Source organism: Dasypus novemcinctus, chromosome 10 (assembly GCF_030445035.2).
Source record: "Dasypus novemcinctus isolate mDasNov1 chromosome 10, mDasNov1.1.hap2, whole genome shotgun sequence".
In the NCBI taxonomy this organism is placed as follows: domain Eukaryota; kingdom Metazoa; phylum Chordata; class Mammalia; order Cingulata; family Dasypodidae; genus Dasypus; species Dasypus novemcinctus.
The window spans coordinates 105,974,127-105,994,611 of NC_080682.1; the positions used below are offsets into that span (position 1 = coordinate 105,974,127).

General features: G+C 53.8%; 1 long non-coding RNA gene across 1 annotated transcript; it reads right to left on the minus strand.

Moving 5' to 3' along the window:
* Positions 1–4,778: 4,778 nt before the first annotated feature.
* Positions 4,779–20,297, minus strand: LOC139439884 (uncharacterized). The gene is made up of 4 exons (XR_011649968.1): positions 20,122–20,297; positions 17,900–17,957; positions 13,390–13,478; positions 4,779–7,702 (listed from the first exon to the last, which is right to left on the minus strand). It is a non-coding gene; the product is annotated as an uncharacterized lncRNA (long non-coding RNA).
* Between the last annotated feature and the right edge of the window lie 188 nt (positions 20,298–20,485).

Below are 20,485 nucleotides of genomic sequence, written 5' to 3' on the forward strand. Positions count from 1 at the left end.
ATGACAGGCAAGTGCAGCGAGCTGATGCAACAAGGAGACACAAAGAGGAAAGACAATAAGAGATAACAAAGCAGGGAGCTGAGGTGGCTCAAGCTCACATGGGAGGTCCCAGGTACAGTTCCCCATGCCTCCTAAAGAGAAGACAAGTGGACATAGAGAGCGCATAGCAAATGGACACAGAGAGCAGACAGGAAATGTAAACAAAAGGTGGGGACGGTGAAATAAAAAAATAAAATAAATCTAAAAAATAAATTTAAAAAGCTGTCTTTGTACATGACTCCCAAGTTTGTGCTCCCAACCTTTATCTCCCCTCTGGGCTTCAGGCTGCCGTCTTGGCATCTGCATTTGGATATCTTGAAGGCATCTCACACCTAACAGCCACATCCCCAACACCATGTTCTTTAACCTCTCCCCAATATTCCCCTTCTTGGAAAGTGCCGCTATCATCCTCCCACTTGATGGAGGCAGAAACCCCAGAGACACTCGAGATTCCTCCCATGCCTAAATCTTCCCCCATCAGCAAGTCCTGTCACTTCTAGTTCCAAAATCTGTCTTGAATGCACCCTCTTCTTCCCTTCCTCTGCAGTGACCAATGCAATCGTCTCTATACCAGTGTTCCTACTTCTCCTGCTGATTTATTTATCCAACAAACTCTGTGGAAGGTGCACACACTGTTTACCAGGCCCGGCTGTGGACACTGGGGCCACAGGAGGAACAAGACTTGCCCTGTGGCTTCTACAGCCTACTCTCCAAACAAAGCCCTTTTGCTTTTTCTTATTTCTTAAAACCATTCAACTTCTCCACTTAACCTGTGCATGAGGACTTCCAAACTCTTCACCCAGGCCCAGAGGGGCCTGAGGGCCTGGACTCCCCAGCAGCCTCACCCACGCCTGCCTGCTCCTCCATGATCTCTGTGCTGTGGCCTCTCTGCCCTCTCAGCTCCTCACACACACCCCCCACTTCCAGCCTGACTCCCACTCTCCCTGCCCCCTGAAGAGCTCTCTCCCCAGCCTTCCCACTGCTAACTCCTCCCCCTCTAGGTCTTGAGTCCAAAGACACCTCTGCTGAAAAGCTTCTCTGATCTCTCTTCTCCCTCTCCATTCAGCCCGACCCTTCCCTTAATGTGCAAGTGTTGACATCAACACTTTTTTACCTACATCAAATACAGTAGATGGTAAGCTCCCTACAGCAGGACGCATGATGATCTCATGCCCCATTATCAGCCCCTAGCTTGCTGGAAGTGTGCTTGTTGAATAAAGGAAGGAAGCGCCTGCTCCTCTGAGGCTTCCTTTCTTCAGGCTAAAACCCCACGCGGGCACCTGATCGCTGCAGCCTAAACTGCATTCCCTGGAAGACTGCTACCTCAGAGAGGTCCATCGTGAATTAAGTGTGGAGAGTCACAGTACACAGCATAGTAAAGGCTCTGAGGAGTCCTGCTGTGGAAAGCCCTTTCGCTGTTTAGCCCAGCCATTCCCAGATTTGCCTAATTCCTGAAATACAATTTAATGGGAAGTGAGACAATCTCTAAGCTTAGGGACGGTGGCTGGATTCCACTCAGAAGTCCCTGGAGAGTCAGCCTGGAGTAGTGATTGAAAGTCTGGGCCTTGGACCAAACAGGGCGCAGTGGCTGCGTGTGGCTTCCAACACCCTGGTGTGTGCTGGGCCTCTGTGGTAGCTGAAAGTGGTCCCCAAGTATGCCTGTGTCCAGTCCCCAGAATCTGGGAAGGTTCCCCTCTATGGCAAAGGGACTGTGCAGGTGTGGTTAAGCTAAGGGTCCTGAGATGGTGGCCCCAAGGTCATCACAGCCGTCCTTCCAAGGAGAAGCAGGGTCACAGGAGGGGACGTGGTGATGAAAGCGGGGATTCGAGGGATGGGATTTGAAGATGCGGGAGGGCTGCTGGGAACACAGGAGCTGCTGAAAAGGGCGAGGCAACGGATCCACCCCTCAGAGCCACAGCAGAGGGCGGCCACCCAGGGCGCGCGGCAGGGGCTCGGTGGATGGAATAAATGAATGGCGCGTGAGGCTAAAGCCCAAAGTGGACGACTCTGCCCATGGGCCTCCCGTGGCACAGACACTGCCATGGCCACGCTGGGTGGGCCCCACCCGGGCCTTCTCCTCGGACCACCCTGTAAAGCCAGCTCGCCGGCTGGGGCCCGCGCGGTTCCTTTGGACATCCCACGGGCCCTTCGAGCCACTGTGTCCCAGACCGACATCCTCGGGCACCCACACTGTCTCCCATTGGCCCCGCCCAGCCCCTGCCCACCCAGGCCCAGGAGTCACCCGGGGCTCTTCCCCCTCGTTCACCCTCCATATCCGGGTGTTTAGAAAGTCGTCGTTTTACCTTGGGCGCACCTCTCAACCCACCTGCTTTCCTCTGTCTCCATGGGCCCTGCTCGGGTGGAGCCCACCTTTGCCTCTCACCCAGGCCCTGCCTCAGCCTCGCCCCCCCCCACATAACAGCAGCTGGGGGGCAGTTTCTAAGCCAGGGTCTGAGGGTGGTGCTCTCCCTGCTCAGGCAGGGGCGATGACAGGTGGCTGTCTGGTCCCTGTGTGTAGCTGGGGGAGGGGGCCGCCTTGCCCCTCACTCTTCCCCAGTCTCTCCTGAGAGCCCACAGGGACGGATGCAAGCGGCCGCCCAGCCACGTCCCAGTTGCACGGGGACACCAGCTGCAGCCTCCTTCCTCGGCTAGGACTGGGGGTGCTGCCCTGCAAGGGGGGGCCCCCAAGGCCTGCCCAGGCCCAGGCTCGCCCTGGTCACCACAGCCTCCTAAGCTGCTCCTGCGTTAAATAGCACTTACCGCAGCACAGGTTTTGAAAGGCTTTTTCTAAGTTAGAGTTTTGTGAGCGGAACTTTACATTCCCTCTAATGAAATCAGAATTGATCTGGGTTGCCCGTGACTCATTGACATCATATTGCATTGGCAGGCCTTTAATTAGACATGCATTAGTTTTGATGCCATTTCTCCACTCACATTTTGGAGTCAACGCATGTTGCTTCTCAGGGCTTAACTATTTGTGTGAGCTCTTGAGAACCTCATCGGTCCTGTGCCACAAAATGACTCAAACGTCCCTGGGTCTCTACAAAAAGGCTTGCCCCCCTAAAGAGTTCAGGGCTGAGTTCCCACCAGAGCTGAGTGCCTGGGGGGGCGTGGGGCATGGTGCCCGGCTCCTGGTGTCCGCAGGCATCAAGGCCACACCTGCTGGGTCATGGGGGGAAGCAGGCTTCCGGGGGGAGACCCCTGTTCTGAGTGTACCCCCTCCCCCCACCGCTGCCTCTCCTACCTACCCCTCCCTATGCCACGTGCTGCTGACTCAGGCCTACCTCGCTTAAGATTCGGTTTATCAAAGAAGGAACAGCCCAGACCTGCCTCAGTGGAGAGAGATCAGAGCCGTCAGCTCTCCCACATCGGGCTCCCTTTCAGCGGCGCGTTTCCCCAGCACTGCAACCGCCCTGGGATGCACAATGGAAAGAGTGGAGCTTTGGGTCAGAGAGGCTTAGATTCTTATGCCGGCTTGACCAGCAATTAGTTCCATAATTTGGGGCAAGGCACTTCCCCTTTCTGAACCTCAATTTCCTCACCTGCAGAATGAGGTAAATCACAGCGATTCGTGGGTTACTGTGAGCATCAAGTATGAAGCCACCACCACAACGTGCGGCCGTCAGGAGGCCCTTGAGAAAGAGCGGGTTCCTTCCTCCAGCCATTTCTGACCCACAGCCCCATCAGTTACTGAGTTTGGCCAACCCCCACTTGGCTCCCTCCCCCCACCCCCCTTTTTTCATTTATTTCTTATGGTCCTTGTCAGCAGAGCTCCAGGAACCCCTCTTACCAATCCTACACAAGAAAGCCCCTGCGAGGTGCATTTGCCTGATGTGTGCGGGCACCGTGTGGGGTGCTCTGAGCAGGCGACACTCCTTAAGGACTGCTTGACAGAAATGTATAGCTTTTTCCACAGACTCTGCTCCCATTTCCCGCCCAATATCCCCAGTGCTCTGCCACTCCACAGAGGTGCAGAAGGAAGAAAGTGGAATCTGGCGACGGACTTGGCCCAGTGGTTAGGGCGTCCATCTACCACATGGGAGGTCCACGGTTCAAACCTTGGGCCTCCTTGACCCATGTACAGCTGGCCATGTGCAGTGCTGATGCATGCAAGGAGTGCCCTGTCATGCAGGGTTATCCCCCGTGTAGGGGAGCCCCATGTGCAAGGAGTGCACCCCGTAAGGAGAGCCGCCCAGCATGAAAGAAAGTGCAGCCTGCCCAGGAATGGCGCTGCACACATGGAGAGGTGACACAAGATGACTCAACAAAAAGAAACACAGATTCCCATGCCGCTGACAACAACAGAAGCGGACGAAGAAGACACAGCAAATACAACACAGAGAACAGACAACTGGGGTTGGGGGGGGGGGGAAGGGGAGAGAAATAAATAAATAAATAAATCTTTTTTTTAAAAAAAAGGAAGGTGGTATCTCTTGGCCAAGTTCCAAGCCATAGTCCCCATATTCATCAAAAGCAAATTGCGTCTAACTGAAAACTACTCCTGACCCCGGCACTTGACCCAGTAGGAAGGCATGTATTTAAAAAAAAAAAAAGCAATTACTTAATTTCAGCACTCATCACAAAGATTCCGCGTCAGCAATTCAGTACCATGGATGGCAGCTAATGCCTTTCCCTGAAGAAAGCAGATGGCTATCAGCCAGCTTCCCTCCAAACCACAGTCAGACCGCAGGCAGCTGGTGGCACAGACCTGGCCCACCCTTCTCTTCTCCACCCAAACTCCATGTGCTTCCTTATTAGTTTTATTTGTTTATTATTATTTTTTGCTTTGTTTTGGAGGAGGTTTTGAATCACAGGAGGGACACAGCGGTAGCAGGGGAGGACCGCTGAAGGGGTTTTGGTGGTGAGGGGTGTGCAGGGAGGGGTACACCTGGGGCACACCTCTGTGGTACATGAATATGCTCAGGTGGCCGTGGGGCATTGTCCTGGTGGGTGGAAACCCATACAATAACCAAAAGAACACTGAGTTTCCACCCTGGGGAGTCTGCCACATTCTTTAACGGGACAGCAAGGAGCCCTAGAGCACATGGGCAGTGCCTAGAGAAGGGCAGACCAATATGCCAGGCCCTTGGTATCAATGATTATGCTATGAAACTTTTCTTTTGAAATTGAAACTTTACTTGGTATTATATTTTTCCTAAGTGTTACCTCCTGAAAATCTCCTTGTTGCTCAAATGTGGCTTCTCTCTACACCGAACTCAGCATATAAACTCACTCCCTTCTCCCTGGTGTGGGGTGTGACTCCCAGGAATGAGTCTCCCTGGTACAGAGGTATTATTACCAAGTGCCAACTAGTGATGCACTTAGAAAAAGACCTTGATCAAAAGGGGGAAATAGTAAATACAAATGAATTTCTATGGCTAAGAGATTTCAAAGTGAGTCAGGACATCATTACAGAGGTTACATTTACACACCTCTCAGCAGGATCTCATTGACTGCCACAGTAGACAGGGCCTCAGACAGCGGAGCTCCCGAGGGCTCTAGACACATCGGGACACGATAAGCAGGGCAGACAGTCTCAGGAACCGGGCACCTGACAGGGGGCCTTACTCTGGAGTATGTGCTTCCCAGGGTAACAGAGTTAGCTCAGTGTAATTCCCCTCCACACGGCTCTTCCATCCCTTTTATTTGAACATATAGTTAGCACTATACTTACCAAATATATATCCCAGAGACTTAAATTTTCCATCTATTCTTACACCAGTTGAGCCCTGAATCTTAGCAGAGTTGCTACACCTCTTCTCTAGGTCACTGGACTTGCTCAAGACAATTAACAAAAGGATGATGATGGACAATGCACATCCTCAAAAAAACAGAGAGTATCTACAAGTGCAACAAGACGGTTCTATCCCTCTGCCTCACAGGATCTAAGCCTCCCCTCAAGTCAGAAGAAGAGTGGGTATCACCATCCCCAAATCCTCAAGATGGAGGAATAAACAAACGTAAGGGGAGAATGCAACTATGGACTAAAATAAACATTATTATTCTAGCAACGAAAGAACTTGTATCAGTGATACAAAGGCAGTGGTCACCAGACATTCTGAGGGGAGGGAGGGAGAAGAACAAGTATGACATGGGGTATTTTTAGGACATTGGACTTGCCCTGCATGACATTGCAATGATGGATACAGGCTATCATAACTTTTGTCAAAACCTATAAAATTGTGCAGTGCAAAATGTAAACTCTAGCCCATAGTTAGCAGCAATGCTTCAATATGTGCTCATGAATTGTAACTAATGTGCTTACTACACTAATGCAGGATGTTGTTAATGGAGAGTGTGGGGGGAAGAGGGGTATACAGGAATCCTCTATATTTTTGAAGTAACGTTTATGTAATACAAAGCTTATTTTTTAAAAAAGATTAAGAAAAACAAAACAGGGAAGTGGACTTGGCCCAGTGGTTAGGGCGTCCGCCTACCATATGGGAGGTCCGCGGTTCAAACCCCTGGCCTCCTTGACCCGTGTGGAGCTGGCCCATGTGTAGTGCTGATGCATGCAAGGAGTGCTGTGCCGGGTAGGGGAGCCCCACGCACAAGGATTGCGCCCCATAAAGAGAGCTGCCCAGTGCAAAAGAAAGTGGAGCCTGCCCAGGAATGGCGCCACACACATGGAGAGCTGACAGAACAAGATGATGCAACAAAAAGAAACACGGATTCCTGGTGCTGCTGATAAGGATAGAAGCGGTCACAGAAGAACACACGGCAAGTGGGCACAGAGAGCAGACAACTGTGGGGCAGGGAAGGGAGGGGACAGGGGAAAAAATCTTAAAAAAAAAAAAGAAAAATAAAACAAAAAGCTTCATGAGGTATTCTCACATCAAGGGGAAATACCTCAGGAAATCCCAGAAGTGAACACTGCTCAGCAATGGGAAGCAGTCTCTAAAGTGCCCTCCCATCACCACCGTCATCGCCACCAACCTCCATCTACAGGCACCTGCTCTGCATCAGGCAGGACCTAACTTACAGCATTGCTATGAGGGTATCTCTATTTCCCCAGGGAGGAAACTGAGGCCCACCCTCATCTTTTCAACTATGATCTATATAACGCCTTTGTGGCTCCCTCATAGCAGTAGTTACCCTGCTCTGTTGTGACTTTTGTCCACTCCTTTCCTATCTCCTCCCGACTTAGACTCCTTGGGGACAGAGACTGTGCCCATTGGCCAATATTTCCCCAGGTGCATCACAGGGCTTGGCTCATGGTTTGCTCACGCACACATGGATGACTGGATGAAGCGAGAGGCAGACAGATGGATGGATGGATTGGTAGATGGACGAGTGGGTGGGCGCATTAGTAGAAGGTTAAGGATGACTCTGGAATCTACGTTCCTAACTCTGACCTCTCCACTTCCCTTCATGCTTCCATCCCCAAATGCCAACGCAAACTTGACACGTGGCCCCTCCGCTGTCATCTGAAATTAAACCTGTACACCCTGAGCTCCACCCTCACCGATTCCTTCTGATCTTCTTCCCGACAGTGGCTTAGCCATTCCTCCCAGTGTCCCCTCCACGGGTGCTCTGATTCTCTCAGTTCAGCACTGGGTTTTACTGCTTCCTGTGTGTTAATGCAGTCTCAGGGAATGGAAACAGAGTACAGAAGACAGCCGGGTCCTGGGGCCCTCGAAGGGGTTTACCATCAACAGCAGAGCTGAGGAAGGAACAAAACAACAAGCAAAAAATTAAGACAAGTACAGAGCACGGTAAGTGACTCATTAAGGAAATAAACAGAATGAAGGACAGAACTCAGGGGCCTTGATGGTCAGGGAGGGCTTGTTGGAAGATATAATATTAAACAAGGCCTGAAGGGTGAGAAGAGTCCGGTCGGGAGCTGAAGGAAGAACATTCTCGGCAGAGAGAGAGCAAGTGCAGGGTCCCCCAGGCAGAAAGTGCCTGTGTGTTTCAGAACAGAAAGGGGGCCAGGGACCGCGACCAGCAGAGCAGGCAGAGCGTTCCCTGGGGGAGGGGCTTCTGGCACAGGGTGGAGAGTGTTTTCTTTTCCGCGTATGTCCAAGAAGCTTAAATCTTTGGGCTGTCCATGTGCCAGCTGGGCCTTGAATCTCAATAGAGCTGCAACACCTACTCTCCAGTTCATCGCACTCACCCAGGACAGCTAGCAAGGTGGTGATGATGGACAACGACCATTCCAAGGAACAGAGAGACTCTGCAGCTGCAAGCAAGATCGTCCCATTCAGGGGCCTGTGGGATCAAAGCCTCCCCTCAGTTAGAGGCAGAGAGGGCGTCACAGTACTAGAATCCTCAGGAGTGGGGAAGGAACAAGGGACTAGAGTAGACTCACTCTTATTCTACTACAGACTCCCTGTTATTCCAGCAATGGAAGAACTTTTTTCATTGATATGAAAGGAGTGGCCACTGGAGGTTCTGAAGGGAGGGAAAGGGTAAAATACCTGTAATATGGGGACATGTTCGGGACATTGGAGTTGTCCTGCATGACGTTGCAATGATGGATCAGGCCATTACACATTTTGTCATAACTTACAAAATTGCGTGGGACAGAATGTAAACTACAATAGAGATTATAATCCCCGGTTGGTGGCAACACTTTAATAAGTGCTCATCAACTGTAATGAATGGACCACGCTAACGGGGGATGTTGGTAATGGGGAAAGTGTGGGAGGGGGAGGGAGGGGGACATATGGACATCCCCTAAGTTTTTTATGTAGCGTGTATGTAATCTGAAGTTTTTTTAAAATAAATAAATTTTTAAAGAGCTGTGCTCAGTGCGGTTGGAGAGCAGTGAACCGTGGGGCCTGTGTGAGAGGAGGGGTGGGCAGCCCCCAGCCAGGCCTCGGGGGCCCTGAGCACGGGAAGCAGCGGCCTTTCTTCCCAGAGCAGCGGGAAGCCCTGAGGAGTTTCAAGCAGGGGCACCGCAGGCCCCTCTGGCAGGGAGGCAAGGAGCCCCCTCCCAAAGAGCCAGGAGCAGCGACTCGCACGACTTCAGGGAAGGCAGAAGTCCCGTTCCAGTTAAGCCTTGCAAAGCACAGAGAAGGAGAGCTTCCGTTTCTTTTTGTAAAGTCACTGTTACACATTGGCCAGCGTGCCAAAAAGGAGCAGCACAGAGGAAACCGCAGTTCAAGCTTACGTGTGAATATCAATGTAAAAAAGTCTTAAAATTGTAAGAAATAGAATTGAGAGGGACTTTAAGAGAACAATACACCACAACCAAAATAGTATTATACCAAAAGAAGGCAAGAATGGTTTACTATTAATAGCCTATTAATATAATTAACTATGTTGACAGATCAAAGTGGAAAAGACAAGATCATCTTTGAAAAGACTGAAAAGACATTTGATAAGTTCTCCATCTATCCCTGATCTTTAAAAATTTATTAGTAAAATAGGAAGAGATGGATAATTTTTACATAATTTATATAAAGTCAGTGGTGAAATACTGGGAACATTCCTCTTAAAGTTAGGAACAAATAATTCTAGAAGTACAGTAGGAGCAATTGGAGAAGAGAAATAAATGAGAGATATAAAAATAAAGAAGGCCAAACTGTCATTTTTGTGAACCATAAATTCAAGATAATCTATAAACTATTAAAACTAATTAGAGAGTTTAGTATGGTTGTTGAATAGGGGTCAGTACATGCAAAACTTCAGCAATCCTCTTGTTTATCATTATAATTAAAAATGCAAATTTTACAATATGTTATTTCAAAGAAGCATATGAAAAGATGTACAACATCACTCACCATTAGGAAAAAGCAAATTAAAACCATGATGAGATAGCACTACACACCTACAATCATGGCTAAAATTAAAAATATGAGAATTGCAAGCAGGGACTGGGACAGAATCTTGTACACCAATGTTCATAGCAGTATTATTGAGAATAGCCAGGGAAGCAGATGTGGCTCAACTGATAGAGCATCTGCCTACCATATGGGGGGTCCAGGGTTCAATACCCAGGGCCTCCTGACCTGTGTGGAGCTGGCCCATGCGCAGTGCTGATGCGTACAAGGAGTGCCATGCCACACAGGGATGTCCCCCCACGTAGGGATGCCCCATGCACAGGAGTGTGCCCTGTAGGGAGAGCTACCCCGCATGAAAAAATCACAGCCCGCCCAGGAGTGGCACCGCACACCAAGAACTGATGCAACAAGATGACACAACAAAAAAGAGACGCAGTTTCCTGGTGCCGCCTGATAATGCAAGCAGATGCAGAAGAACAGGTAGTGAATGGACACAGAGAGCAGACAGTGGGGGCGGGGGAAGGAGAGAAAAATAAAATCTTTAAAAAAAAGAGGAAGTGGATGTGGCTCAGCTGATAGAGCATCAGCCTACCATATGGAGTGTCCCCATGACACAGTTTCCAGGTGCTGCATGACAAGAATGCCAGCAGACACAGAAGAACTCATAGCAAGTCGACAGAGAGAACAGACAATGGGGGGGAAGGGAAGATAAATAAATAAAATAAATCTTTAAAAAAATGAAATAAACAAGAACCTGTCCACAGCCATAGAGGGGGTAGCAGCACCGGATTTGAGCTCAGTTCTTTTTTCTTTTAGGAGGTACCTGGGATTGAACCCAGGACCTCATACATGGGAATCAGGTGCTCAACCACTTGAGCTACATACACTCCTCTGAGCTGAGTCCTCGAGTGCAGCAATTCCTGGCTCTTTTCCCTCCTCCTCCCCACTTTTCAACCCCCAGGATGCAAGCCACGGCCAGTCACTAGGGAAGGGCCCTGGAATGCTGCTGGACCCTCTTCTTAAACTCTGCTTTTCTTCCCCTTGGCCCGATTCTGGGCAAATGGAGCATCTCGCTGGGCAGGGGACAGAGGCTCAGGAGAGCAGAGGGCTGCCAGGGCTCCTCCCAGGTGAGAACGTGCTGTGCTGATATCGTGGAGAGCTGCCTTTCCTCTCTGAGCTCAATTTCCCATCCATCAGTCCACAGAGTGGAGGAATAGAGTATGGATTAGAGTGGACTTACTGATACTCTATTCTGAACTATTGTAATTAGTAATGGAAGTAAAGGTAGCATTGAGATGGAGAAAGTGGCCATGGTAGCTGCTGAGGGTGGGGAGTGGGAAGAAGAGATGTGATGTGGGGGCGTTTTCGGGACTTGGAGCTTTCCTGGGTGGTGCTGCAGGGACAGTTACTGGACATTGTATGTCCTCCCATGGCCCACTGGGTGGACTGGGGGAGAGTGTAAACTATAATGGGGACCATTGACCTTGTGGTGCAGCAGTGCTCAGAGATGTGCTCACCAAGTGCAACGAATGTCTCATGATGATGGAGGAGGTTGTTGTTATGGTAGGAGTGGGGTGAGGGGGGTGGGGGGTATATGGGGACCTCATATGTTTTGAATGTAACATTAAAAAATAAATAAAGACAAAAAATTATAAAAAATAAAATAAACTTCCCATCCATCAAATGAGGGCACTGGGCCACCTCAGAGTTTCACAAGTTTTTCGCTGAGCACTTGCTGTGAGGCATATGTATCAGGGTGAAGTACCCAGACTCAGGAGCCAGGCTGCCGGGGCTTGAATCCTGCTCTGCCCCTCACTGGCAAGTTATTTACCTTCCTGTGCCTCAGTTTCCTCATCTGTAAAGTGGAGATGCTCGTTTTCCTTACCTCACAGGGATGTCATGAGGATTCAAGGCATCAACTACATGTAAAGGGCTTGGCACAGAGTGTGGGACAGTGGGTGCTACAAAGACATTTGCTATTACTATTTTTACACTTACAGGCAGAAGAGAGAGGACTAATGTCCTGCCCCCCAGGGTCCCAGGAATATAACTTTCAAGTCCAAAATGTATCTGAAAACTTCTCTTCCACTAAGTTTTTGTACAACTTTTATATGGATAGATCCATATTTGCATAATCTAAATCAATCCTTTTAAACACATATTAATTAACACAGACACTCCAGCAAGATCCCCTCTGTGTCCCTGTGACTCTGGGGTGCAATGGCGTCCCCAGGTGTGTCCTCCTGCCCTGCTTGGGGAAGATGGAAGTAGATGCTTCCGGGGTCCTCCTGGCGCTGAGGGCTTGAGGTTCTGGGAATCCTCCCCAGCAGGCTCCAGGCAGCTGCTCTGCTGCAGACTGAGGTGATGCCCCCGCGGTAGCACCCAGGCCGTCCACTAGAGACGGCACAGGGATGCAATGGCCAAGGGGCCGCCTGAGCCCCGTGAGCGCTTGGCCTGGCAGTGCAGGCGGAAGCCCTGCTCCAGCTGTTCCTGCACCAGCCACCCATGCCATTATTAGTGTCATTTTTCAGATGAGAAAACTTAAGTCCAGAAAGTGAAATGATTTATCCAAGTGATAAAGCCACTAGGTGCTTAATCAGCACCTCGGAGCCTACTGGCAGAGTTGCCCTGCAGGCCCTGAGGAGACCGTAACCCCACATTCAAACCGGCTTTACAGCGAGTGTGGGCTTTGGAAGGCAGAATCCAGCAGCCAACCCACCCCAGCCCCGTTCTGAGACGAAGTGGCTTGAGCCAGATGGGCAGGGCGGCCGGCTCCCTGCTGCTTCCCTGGCTGATTTTAACTCGAGTTTTCCTTGCCTTTCTAGCACATGGTGAGCAGATATAATCTTCTGTGTTTGGAAAACAGGATAATGGGAGTCGGGAGCAGGTGGGAAGGGACTGTGCCCTGGGCTGAGAAGAAACTGCTAAAACCTTTAAATATCCCTAGAACTTTATTTTTTTCATTTGCTTTTGGCTTCCTGCAGTGTTCTGGTGTTTAGATTTGGTTGCCACAAGTGGACTGTTCTTAGCTGCCTAGTTCTTCCCCTCCCTTTTAGTTTTCCCCCTTCCTTTTGCACAAGCCCCAGCATGGAGTCGCCAGTTCTTACCTCTCCCAAGAAAAACCCACGCAGGCTGAAGTGCACGTGGATGCCCCAGGCGGCGCTCCCTGGTAAAACCTCAGGGATACTCAATCTCTGCTTAACCCTCCTTCACTCGGGATCAACCCCTGAAGTAACTCTGGCCCGGGCTCCCTTCTAAGGCAGGGCAGGCATCTTTGCTTAAGTGTGGAGAAGCATCCTTGCCCCTCCTGTGCAGGACGGGATGGCCTGCGTGTGTGATGAGTGCACTCGGCCACCCGTGGCATTAAATCAATCAGTGCGAAACGAGGACGCCCAGGTCCCGGCTATCAAGCCTCCCTCCCCGTGGCGGAGAGCTTGGGGTGGGGTGGGTGAGTTTTCCCTTCAGCTGCTCTTTCCCAGTTTCTCTACAATTCAGCAGGCATTTTGCTGATCTCCTGGGAACGGGCTGGGGGCGAGGAGGAAGGCAGCCAGGTGGAGGTTTTGTTTTCCTTGGATAAGAGTTTCATTCACGTGGCAATGCACTTCTCTGTCAAGATTCTTACCGATTTTTCAGTAGGAGAGGCAGAGGAAGCCGGGCTCAGGCTTCCGTGGGCGCTTGGCAGCATTTCTGTGCAGGTGTAACCTGTAGAGTCTAAAGCAAGAATTATTAGAATGAAACAAGACGGTAGTAAAAAATAACCAACAGTGTGTGGCCGTCTTCTCCTGCCGTAATTGCCCTTGTTTCGCACTGTTTTGTGAACCCGGGTCTGTTTGTGTTCTCTGCCTCCTAAACTGAACTCCCCTTAAGGACGGGCCAAACCCCCAACAGCCCCGGCTTGGGTGCGTTGCTGGAATCATAGTTGAAAACGTGATCTGGTTAAAGAGTTCTGCAGGCGTTTGGCAGGATGAAGTAAGCTCCCACGGGACTCCCCACCTCCCTGCTGCACTCCACAGTGGCGCTCTGTAGCCCAGGGTAGGTTGGTCTGGTAAGGAGAGAATCCCAGCTGACTTCCACTGGGATGTACACACGCCCTTCCATCTGATCTCGCCCGGCGTTCTCGGGGTTGCGGTGCACACGCCCGGGGTTCACCTGCCCGTCCATTGCGGGAGGCGGGGCGCGGGGAGGTGCGGGGGTGTGGGCGGAGCATGCGGCGAGGAGAGCTGTTACCCGGACGAAGAGTCCAGCAAACACACCCGCCTTATGCTTCCCGCGCGACGCGGCTGGATACCGGGTCAGCACCAGGGCAGATTCTCCGGTGTTCCCGCGTGGAACCTCAGGGCTGCGGACGCGCCGGCGGCGGGGCCGGGAGTCCCCCAAGGCCACCCTCCGCGGAGTCTCCGGCCCGACGACGCTCTGGGGAAGTGGGGGGACTTGGGGTGAGGCTCGCGTGTGGAGGCGAGGAACCCGGGTGCGGGCGATCCGGTTTTATCTAGGGGTCTCTGCGCCGGGCCGCTCCGCAGTCAGCGGGGCTGGGAAGAGGGGCGCTGATTCCCGGGGCGGGGGGACATGTGTGCGTGCGTGCATGTGTGTGCGTGGGTGACATGCCGGGGCCTCGTGCCCCCCAATGCCGGAATCCCGGGTCCGCGACGACCTTAACGGCCAAGGCTGTGCAGGCCGGGTGGGGTGCGGCTGCGGCGAGCCCCGGCTCCCAGACCTCTCGAGTTCTTACCCCAAACTACCAAGCTCCACCCGTGACCGCCTCCCCCCGGGGGCAGGTGCAGGCAGGTGTCGCTGTCCTCCGCCGCGCCCCCACCCCACCCGACTGGCTCGGTCTCCCTGCAGGGCCTGCTCGCAAAGTCCGGGCCCGCGCAGGTCCACATCTGGTGGTCCTGAAGGTCGAGAAGGTCCCTGGTCCTTCCACGCTCGCATCCGAGAAGGCCGGGCTGGGGAATCGGAACCGGGAAACCGTTTCAAGGTTCAGACCCAGTTCTGCCCAGGCCTCGGCCCGAGTCGCGGCGGGATCCAGCGGGCCCACTCTGACTGCGGCCAGTGCTTCCAGGCGGGTCCCTTCCCGAGCCGCCCTGGGCGCAGAACCCCCTAGAAAGGTGGCGGTGAGTTTTCCCTAATCGCTGGCCGCTTGCGGGGTGACCCCCGGCCTCGCGCGGCCCGGCCTGCGAGGACCCCTCTTTCTTCCCTCTGCCCGGTTCCTCATCTTTCCACCCTCCTGTGCTTTTCACCAGGAATCTCCCTGTCGGTTTCAATCGCTTTGCGGTTAAAATATAAAAATCCTAACCGACCCCGTCTTACCGCTCGCCATCACCTCGGAATCGGGTTCCCAGTGAGCCCCGAGGCGTTTCTGCGTGTGAACTTGCGTGGCGTGAGCGGGGCCTGGCGACGCCCAAGCCGGCGAGCTGCCTTCAGTGTTTGCGTGAACGGGCTGGCTTCCCGCGGTCCCCGTCACCAGGTCCCGCCAGGCGGGTAACGGTGGAGCGTCACGGCGTGTGACTTCGGGCACCTGTCCCACCGGGAGTCTGGCCGCTCCTGTCCCCGCCCCACCCCGCGCCCTGCTTGAGAAGGAGAGGGCGGGCGCCGGAGGGTCGTTTCCTTGAAGCTCCAGAAGGCCAGCCCGCGTTGGAGAGAAAGGCTGCGCGTCTTCCCGGCTCCCCTCGGGCGGGCGGCTGCCGGGACCCGACCCCCGGCGCCCCGCTGCGCCGACCCCGGGGTCCTAGCGGAGGGAGAGATGCCCGCGCGGTGGAGTCACGTCGCTGCTTGCCAGCATTGGCTCATGCTGGAACACGCAGCGGTTAGTGCTCACCTCTCGCCGCCGGCCGGGGCGACTGCGGGCCTGACCTGGAGAGGGCAGACGGGCGGGTGCTGAGAGCCCGGGGCGCGGGGCGGCTCCTCCCGCTTCTGTATCACCAGGCCTCCCCAGCCCCGAGCCAGCCACGCCCCTCCTCCAGGCCGCCCTCCTGGGTTCGGCAGCTTTGGGCTGGTTGGGGGGACGGGGGGGACTGCTAATAACATGACGTCAGCCGGGGCCTGGTAACCCGGAGTAAGGGGCGCCTGCCAGGCCCGGGCTATAAAAGGGATGATGCCCCGCGCTCCGAGCCTCAGCCCCACGCAGCCAGGGCGCGCACACCGCGCTCTTCCCGCGCCGCCGCGGGAGCGCACCAGGCGGGCAGCGCGGGCCATGTCTCCTCGGCCATCGGCGGCGGGACAGACAGCCGCCCGCCCCGCGCTCCCGCCCCGCGCGCCGCGGAGCCCCGCCGCCCCGAGCGGAGCCGCAGGTGAGCGCCCGCAGCCAGCGCCGAGAGCCCGGCGCGCCCCTGCCTCCGCGCGCCCTGGGAACCTGTGCCCACCCCGCCGCCCACCCCTGCCCCGCGCCCCAGCCTCGGCTTGGGAAGACGCTGGCGGGACTTTTCCCAGCCACGGCCGCTTCTAGGAGATTCTGAAAGTTTCTGGAAAAGTGACAGAACTTTCTCTTTGGACTTGAGGGGAGAGAGGTTCCTGGCGACGGGGAGGGCGCGCGCCCGCGCCGCAGCCGACCTCGGGGCGCCGCGGCTCTCGGGCCTCGGGGTTCACCTCCCCGGCTGGCTGCTGGCGAGGGCAGGTGGGTGCGCGGGGGAGCCGAGGCTCCTCGGGTCCCCGGCGGCTCCATCCCTCGCTGCGTGCCGGGGCCCCGCCGCTCCGTGCTGACCCTTTCCGGGCTCGGGAGACGCGCGCGGGCGCCGGGGCTTCGCGGGAGCGCGTCCGCAGGCGCCGAGCGGATGAACGGGAAGGGCGAGCCGGCCGGGCCCGGGCGCAGCCGCTGGGGGTGGCCCTGAGCACCCCGGGGCGCTGGGTGGCAGGACCGCGCGGGGAGCGGGAAGGCAAAGTTAGTCGGGATCCGTTAGGAGGTGGCGCGCGCTCGTGTCGCTGTCCCGGGGAGGAAGGCGGAGCGGGCTCCCGGGACAGGCTCGGGTCGGGCTCCCTGGGCCTGGGACTTCCTGTCCCAAGTCTCTCGCACGCGCTTCCCTCGTACCGGTGCCCCAGCTCTGGGTTTTCCTCTCGGGTCCGCGTATTTCTCGACCGTGTTCCCATGGAGCCCACCGCGGGGAAGCGACTGTGTGGGGCCGGCTGTTCAGATAATTGAGGGAAGGGCTTTATGGTCCAGTGGCCACGACCCTGCGAGCTTGTACTGCATTTGCTGTCCTCGAAGCCCCGTATCTCCAGCTGGGAAAGGTGGGTAGTAACACTCTGCCGCCCCCTCTGCCTGTCGCCAGTACATGTGCTGTTGGAGCGATAGCCACTCAGGTCCTTTCTACCCGAAGATGCTCAGGTTCCAGAGGGGTGTCAGGGAAGGAAAGGGGGCCGGTGAGGGAACTAGAACTGGGGGTCTCTATCTGACGGCACTGGCCAGCCTCAGGCAGGGGGGAAAGGGGACGTCTCTGTAGGGCATCTCTTCCCTTCTCCCTTTCCTTCCACTGGACTGGTTCCGCACCCATCTGCTCCTTCTCTCCTTCCCTGCCTCTCTCCATTTCCATCCCCCATCTACTCAATTCCCTCCCCCTTAACCGGTTTCTTTTACCTAATTTCATTGCCTAAATCACATATGCTTCCTTACAAATAAAGAAGTGCTAAATCCCTGATGGAAACAGAGAAACAAAGCATAACTGAGAGCTAGAAAATCTGGGTAGTGTCCCAACGCAGCGTATTTCAGTGTGGGTGAAAGGCACCTCACCCATTTGGGGCTTCTGTCTCCCCAACTTGAAATGAAGGAGAAATTGGAATTACTGTCTCCCTTGTTTTGCATTTATCACTTGTTGTGGAGTAATGCTACTCCTTAAAGGCTCTTACTTTGATGCTGTCCTAGACCGAGGGGGGCTGAGGGGGTGGGGGGTATCTGGGGGGCTTGCACTTGTTACGTGGATGGTTTCAGAGACAGCATGGAAGGTGGCACAGGCCCCCAGCGGCACAAGATACAGCCAGGGCCAAGTGCGGCTGAGGGAGCCTTCCACCCTTCCCGTCCTGAGCCTGCCCTCCCCCCTCCCTCGCAGCCTCTGTTAAGCTCCCTGGCTGTCCATGGTCCTTTAGTGCTGCCCAAGTCTCCCCTGTGGTGGGCACAGGTGACGAGGTTGTGGCCCCTCACCTACCTGGCCAGGGGCTCTGTTCCCCGGTTGCCTCGTTGGTGGATCCTCACCATGTGGGTCCCTGTTATGGGTGAAAGGAAAGACTGTAGTTAGCCGGTCAGCCTGGGCTGGGCCACTCACCGGCTTTACGGCCTTGGGCCTCAGTTTTCGGATCTGGCCTAGGATCTGACCTAGACGACTGTAGGATAGACACCGGGATTCCTTCCTTTTACAAGGGGCTGAGCTCGCTACAGAGTCACTGGCTTCAAGCGCTGCCTGGGCAGGGGAGGAGGGCAGGGGAGGAAGGATGTAGCGGGGCCACCGCAGAAACTTTTCAAGGGAGAACTGGTTTACTGGGTGAGAAAGGGGTTCTCTCTCAAGTAGGAAACATGAGGGAAACGTGCGGGTGGTGGGGGTGGGGTGGGATTAACCTGGTGTGCCAGGAACCTGGAGGACAATCGAAGAGCAAAAGAGGCTGTGAATTGACTAGGATTTCTTGAAGGTCCCAGTTAATTCTTGACTAATGGGACTAAATTGCACTGAAACCAAAAGAATGTGTTCCCCTAAGTGGGAAAGTAGAACCCCAGTAATAACAGCTGTCAGTGTGCGGGTGTGAATCCACTTTCACAGATCTCACATGAGCCTCACGCCGGCCTGGAGGGAGCTGGGCCAGGTGGTACTGGTCTGTTTTATACTTGAGGAGACTCAGGCCCAGGAGGGGGAGCCCCTGTGGGTGGGCACTGGGTTTGCATGGTGGTGAGAGGCTGCCAGCATCTCTGGTCCTGACGCCTTACTCCTCCAGCCTTGGAGGGGCCTGGGAGAAGGGCCGGGCTACGGGGCGTGTGCAGGCCCAGCATCCGCTTCCCAGAACTGTTAGAGGTTTCATGTGGCGCTTAGTGGAAAGGGATGGGCATTGACAGTGAACATTCAATGTAGCTGTAGCCACTAGGAAATAAAATTTGGGAGCTGGATTTCCAGTTAAAGAAATGCAGGAGTAAAGTGTCACTTTCTTAAAAATGATGAAACTGCCAATGACATGACACCATTTCTGATTGGAGATAATGAAGTGGAAGTAAATGCAGGTTCTTGGCAGCCGGTCTGAGCAACTTAAAGATCAATGTAGAAAGTCAGCATAATTGAAATTCTTGAACGGCTAATTTCAGTGTGAAGTGGGATAGTGTTTTGATATATTAGCTGATTTTCTTTTTCATTCCCTGCAATTCCTTAAAAAAAAGTCAATTCAGAAAATCTAAGATTCCCAAACATTGCTTTTTTTCTTCAAGGTGGGGGATGTTGGAGGGCCTCAATTTTCTGAAAAACTGGATATTTAACCTGTTTTCCATGTGAAGATATAGTCTGAGTTTGGGCTGAATCATATTTTAAGAGAAAAGAAGTAACCAGAAAGTATCCCAAGAGGCTAAGCTTTGGCCTAGTGCGGAGAGAGCCCAAATTTAGATACAACTGCTTTATTTTCTGACAGGCTTTTTAACAGTTTTGCAATCCATTTCCATCTCTAAGTAATCATGCTCAAGGCTTCTCATAAAAACATTGCATATGTGGATATTCTTCAGTTTCTTTCATCAGGACTGCATACTACACTGAGAAGGGGGAAAGATATCCCAAACAGTAAACCCCAAGCCCAGATAGCATTTCAGGACTCTTAGCTGGGAGAAATGGAACTGTACTCGACTGCAGGGGAGCTCAAGCTACGCATGTGGATGGCAGCCAGCCAGGCCTCCAAGCACAGGCCAGCCCCGTGGTAGCTTGAATTCCATGTCCCACTATTTGGTTTTTCATAAAGTGGGGATGGGAAGGAAAACATGAAAGCAGAGAAGAGTCATAAGACCCTGGCTTTAGAAGGCTAGTTTCTCAGAGGAATTTACCACCTAGCAGGGAGGGGTATCCCCCAGCATCCTAAGATTATAGGATTAAACTGGTAGAAGAACTTCAACTGACTCAACAAGAGGCTTGGGAAGAGAACTGCAGGTATTTTCTGGGTTACCTGAATGGTCACTGGCATTCACTGGCCTGGGATTCTTGCCTCCCTCAGTGTACCTCAGATCTTAAGGGGAGTTCGAGGTCAGACGTTCTCTTTGGAAGCTCTGGAGATCAAAGAGGGTGACCGGCCACCCTCCCGCCTGGAGCCACCAGCCTGTGTCAGGGAGGCGGCGCTACCTGGAGAGATCCCTGGGAGCGCCAGTGACAACACTCCTCCTGTTGGCAGAGGCTTTCCAGAGCACACTCACGTGCTAGTTCAGCTCCTCCCCACCTCTCTGGGAAAATCGGATGGCTGCTGTTAGCCCTGGTTAGCAGAGGAAAAAGAGAAGCCAGTGAAGGGCAGGATCCTGGGTGCTTGGACACAGTGAGGAAGTGGCCTCAGAGCTGGTCTCCTCACCCCAGTCTAGGAACCTGTGGATGAAAGACCCGCTTCAGCACAGCCCGGAACACAGGCAGCAGCCGAGGGTGCACCTGACACGGAGGCCGGCGCGTCATTAAACAGAAGCCATGTTTCCTCGGGGATCTCTGCGTCGCCTTCCCTCTCTCCCCCGCGGAGTCAGCTCCAGGCCTGCCCCCTCCCCACACCTGGCCCCCACCTCCCCACACCTGGCC